The sequence below is a fragment of the Echinops telfairi genome, unplaced genomic scaffold (assembly GCF_000313985.2).
Source record: "Echinops telfairi isolate 266 unplaced genomic scaffold, ASM31398v2 ScPeMD7_443;HRSCAF=831, whole genome shotgun sequence".
In the NCBI taxonomy this organism is placed as follows: domain Eukaryota; kingdom Metazoa; phylum Chordata; class Mammalia; order Afrosoricida; family Tenrecidae; genus Echinops; species Echinops telfairi.
Genome location: NW_022104341.1, coordinates 82,488,745 through 82,494,056, shown reverse-complemented (window position 1 = coordinate 82,494,056; position 5,312 = coordinate 82,488,745). Strand labels below are relative to the sequence as shown.

At 42.7% G+C, this 5,312-nt stretch overlaps 2 pseudogenes; one reads left to right on the top strand and one right to left on the bottom strand.

The window, feature by feature from the left end:
• Positions 1 to 2,236: 2,236 nt before the first annotated feature.
• Positions 2,237 to 2,649, bottom strand: LOC101658433 (annotated as a pseudogene).
• Positions 2,650 to 3,567: 918 nt separating this feature from the next.
• Positions 3,568 to 5,109, top strand: LOC101642637 (annotated as a pseudogene).
• The last annotated feature ends 203 nt before the right edge of the window (positions 5,110 to 5,312 follow it).

Here is a 5,312-nt window from a genome sequence, read left to right as displayed (position 1 = left end):
GATAAAGTAATAATAATATAAAGATAAAAATACAAATAATGAGTAAGAAAAAAAAGGCCACCATCAATATTTAAAAAGCCAAGAGAGAAATTTTTGTCATGGAAGAAGCAAGAAATACTTGCACCCAGAACAAATTCAGGTTGGGTCAAGAGGGTGGTCAATTGACAAAATATCAAGTTCAATCCAGCATAATCAAGATTACAGTGATCTCTGTCAGATAGTAAAGTTGTTCGAGACCCTTGCCTACGGCTAGAGGGGATCTGCCAGCAGCTTAATCTGACTAGACACTCTGCAGATGGGTTTTGGGCTCCCACTCTCCTCCATAGTCTTCTACAAATTGGTGTTCACAATTGAAGTCCTGATACTTTTCCCTTCGTCATATTTAGATTTTGTCATTGTCATCTTTGGCTCACACAAGCTGGTGTGCTTCTTCCATGTGCAATTAATTAACTTCTCCCTTAGATGGCTGCTTGTTTGAAAACAAGCCTTTAAGACCCCAGACACTATTCTGATAGCTGGTCACCATCTGCTGTCATCATTACACTTTGCTGTAGCACCCTTGTCTTCAGTGATCATTTCATGAAGGTGAGTATTGAGCAGGGTCCTGCTATCAAAATGAACTGTTCTTGGATTGGGGCTAGAGTTAAGTGGGAACCCAGAATCCATCGGCTTCAGACCAAGACTTCTTTACAAATATAGCAATGGCTCCTAGAGAGAAGAGGAAACAGCAGTGGTTGGAGGACAGGCAGGGACAGACTGGAAGAGATGCAGACATCTGCACATCAGCTCCAGAGGCTCATCTAACCATCGATTCTGTCAGGAATCCTGGCTCCTTAGCCCTGCAGGAGAGAGAACATAGTCTTCACTGAGGAGGTGGGAAGCATCTCCTGGCTTTGTCCTGACGATAGGAAGCACCAATCCATAAGCATCTGACAAAATGCTCAGCCTCACTGGGATCAAAAGAGTACAAGTTAAAACTACAATGAGATACCACTATTCTTTCAAATTAGCAAAATCCACGGCCTCTGTTTCATTAGGGTTAGGGGTGTACAAGTGAGCAGAGAACTCCCGGTCTCTATAGGTGAACATTTCAGTTGATGGCCTGGCTCCCCGGCCCCCCCTTTTAGTGTTAGTTCCTCTTTCCACATTCTTGTGGAATCTCATCTTGCACATACAGAGCTTAATATTTGAATATTTGGCCAAAGACTCAAGTGAGTTTACATGGAAATTTAAAAAAATTCTTATAAACTTTTTATTGTGATTTGGGTGAAAGTTGACACCGAAAATTGGCTTCCCATTCAACAATTCATACACATTTTGTTTTGTAACGTGGACTGCAATTCCCACATGTAACAGCACTCTTCCTATTTTCTCTACTTTTAAATAATTTCCCCTACCTCCTTTCCTGTCTCTTCCTGCCTCGTGAGCTTTATCCCTGGGCAAATGCTGCCCTTTTGGCCTCGTCGAGTTGATTGTTCCAAGAAGTCCATACTTGCACTGCCCCGATGTTATTGTTCATGAAGGGGCTTAAAAAGTCAAAGAGTAACTAAGGGTAACTTAGGGTTCCACCGTTTCTATCAGACCAGTAAGCTTGGTCATTTTTATTATTTTCAGTTTTGTTCCAAATCCCCACCTCCCTGCCCATGCCATTCAAGACTTCCTATTGAGATTCTTCCAGAGGATTAGGCAGTGGTAGTTGGACAGTATCTAATCTCAGGGTTGGGGAGGCTGCAGTTCATATAGTCCATTAGTCCTATGAATTAAATGCTTCCATATCTCTTTGATTTTCCTCAGTCTTCTTTGCTCTGGATGGGGAGAGTCCAGTAGTTATACTGCTCACAAGCTCTTAAGACCCCTTTTGCTACTCACTGAAGTAGGATATAGAATACTGTCTTTGCAGCCTAAGCTATGCCAATTGACCTTGATATTCCATGAGTCTATGGTCCTGAGCCCCAGGTTCAGCAACTCATTCATTCAAGGTGTTTGGTTATGGCTAAGAAGCTTTATAATTTCTTTCATAAATTCATGGATATATATGCAGCACATTCTGTAAAAATTGTATATGTATATATGAGGGGTCTTCAAAAGAGTTTGTGGGAAAATGGAATTAATTCACCTGGTGTTTTGTCATTAGTGTCCAATTAGTCAAATCTACTCTTCTTCTTCTTTTTTTTTTTTTTAATGGGAGAAGGAGCCAATGCAATGGCTAGTCTTTATTGAAGAGAAGAAAGCGTTTCGCGTGAGTCAGTGTATGGGCTCAGTGGGCTAACTGGTGGGGCACCAGCTTGTAATGGGTTCCACAGTTAGGGCATCGCTGAGCATCACCTTTGTGCAGCCCAAACCAGATGACAGCACTGTTGTCCTCTTCACAGATGCAGCCCACGATTCGCTTGTTGGTGATGGAGGGGACTAAATTAGGGTCCTCTGTGGTGCCTGCGGCTGCCTTCGAAGCAAGCATATTGTATGGATCCAGCCCTTTGCGTGTGCGGCCATCATGACCTCCCTCTCCAGTCCCATTGCCTGCTCTTAGTCCATAGGGATGCCGCCTCCAATAGCCATACTGCGCACGGCGGCCACCCCATTGGGGTCGCGCGCACTCAGGGCCTGAGCGGCCAATGCTCCAGTTCCACGAAGTAACCTTGAGGCCATAACTCCCGCAACCAGCAGAAACCAGTCAAATCTACTCGAGATTGTCTCTAAAGTCAGATGGGATATACTCAATATCATATTTTGGGCTCTCCTGGAATTGTTTTAACTACTCAGCTTTGACCTAAACTTGTATGTGAGCAATCAATGGTCTGCTCCACAGTCGGTCCCTGGCCTTGTTTTGGCAGATAGTATTGAGAGCTTCCATCATCTTTTTCCCAGATGATGTCAATCTGACTCCTGCATATGCTGTCTGATGAGTTCCACATGTGTAGGCACTCGGCAATCTTGACATTGTTGAAAAAAGATATTTGCAATAAAAAATGCATTGGTCTTGAAAAATTCTATCCTACAATCTCCAGCTTTGTTTCTATCAACAAGGCCACATTTTCCTACCACTTTGAGCAGACAGTTCTCCCCAGATGTATTTTGACTGCTTTCCAACTTGAGCAGTGGTTCACCTTCCTAATGCTGCGACCCTTTAATACTGTTCCTCATGTGTGGTGACCCCCAACCATGAAGTTATTTTTGTTGCTACTTCATAACTGCAATTTTGTTCCTGTTATGAATCGGCCAATGGGGAATATTTTAGATTTTGTGAACCAAGAGGCAAAATTAAGGATATTATATAGGTACTTATATAAAAATAGAAAAAGACAAATATTCTTAAAGTTTTGTTTTTTACTAGTACGTAATTTTTAAATATTTCCTTTTATAGAATTTTATTTAGAACCTGAAAAAACTTTATTATTAATATGAAATAATTAAATGTGCAAAAGAACCATAATTAAATAGGACCAAAAGCTATATGGCTCTCTCCACCTGGCCATCCTATGGGTAGAGCTGAGCTGACCCAGGTGCTCTTGGCTCCGCCAGTCTGCTGCAGCAATCCTTGGAAGAATGCGCCCCCAAGCCACCATAATGCCTGGGCACTTACAGGAAGGCTTTGACTGTGTGGTCACCAACCAATTCAACCAGTTATTTGATGATGAATAGGATCCCTTTGAGGAGGTGAAGCGCACAGAAAACAAGAAAAAAGAAGCCAGTGAGGGCAGTGTGGTGGCGCTGGGGCCAGGAGTGCAGCTCAGGCCGCAACCCGGACCAACTCCACTGCAACAGGGTAAAGGGTCTCAGAAGGATCTCAAGAACCCACTGCCCCTCAGTGCTGGCGCGGCTGACAAGAAAGCGGAGACATAGTGCCTGCTTCACTTAAGAAAGAAGGCAAAAAATAAAAAATAAATTAAAAAAAAAAAAAAGAAAGAAGGCAACAACAGAAAAGTGGGTGAAGGGAGGGAGACGTCGGACAGGGTAAGACATGAAAAAATAATAATAATTTATAAATTATCAAGGGTTCATTAGGGAGTGGGGAGCAAGGGGGGAGCGGGGAGGGAGGGGAAAAATGAGAAGCTGATACCAAGGGCTTACGTGGAGAGCAAATGTTTTGAGAATGATGAGGGCAATGAATGTACAAATGTGCTTGACACAATGGATGGATGTATGGATTGTGATAAGAGTTGTATGAGCCCAATAAAATGATTAAAAAAAACCCATACTTATGCATGTAAAAAAAACAAAAGAAAGAAAGTAGGTAAAACTTGGGTAGAAGGTGTAAGACATGTTGGAAGAAGAACTGATCAACAACATAAGGGTCGAGGGAAACTAATTGAAGAAAAAGCAGAAAGGTGACCACCTCAGGAAAGACGATTTGAAAAACCACTTGAAGAAAAAGGTGAATGAGGAGATTTTTCAGTTGATAGGCCAATTATTGACTGACCTATCCAAAGTCGGGTAGTCTTGGAAGAGGCCGAGGACCTGGAATGGGAAGAGGAGACAGATTGATTCTTGTGGCAAACATGAACTTGAATAGGCATAGTAGAAGTGATAGATCTTTTTCACATTACAGTGGCCTGAAACATGAAGACCAATATGGAGGTAGCAGATCTCACAACTGCGGAACTGCCAAAGATGAATTAAGTGACTTGGATCAATCAAATGTAATGGAGGAAACACCTAAAGGTGAAGAATATCCCTTCTGAGAATATGGAGAATGAAGTTGAAGAGGTAAAGGAAGAGGGTCCAAAAGAGATTATATTGGATGAGTGGAAGGCTATTCAAAACAAGGACCAGGCAAAAGTAGAATTTAATATTCCAAAAACCAAATGAAGGTTCTGATGGGCAGTGGAAGAAAGGATAAGTCCAAGTCATAAGTCAAAAAGGAAGGAAGCTCATGCTGAAATTCTGTTATGGGCCATCATTTCCAGAACCCAGAAAATGATATAGCATCTCAGCTGGAGATTAATTTTGGAGACCTTGGCTGCCCAGGACATGGTGACAGGGGAAGAAGAGGAGGATGTGGGCATGGTGGACAATAGGGACAGCAGGACAGACAAATCAAGTGCTTCTCCTTCTGATGTAGATGACCCAGAGGCATTCCCCACTCTGGCTGGACTGGATTTGCCATAGGACAGCAGTTCTCAACCTGTGGGTCACAACTCCTTTGGGGGGTTGAATGACCCTTTCACAGGGGTCTCCTGATTCATAACACTAGCAAAATTACAGTTATGAAGTAGCAAAGAAAATAATTTTATGGTTGGGGGTCACCACAACATGAGGAACTGTATGAAAGGGTCACGGCATTAGGAAGGTGGAGAACCATGGCCACAGGA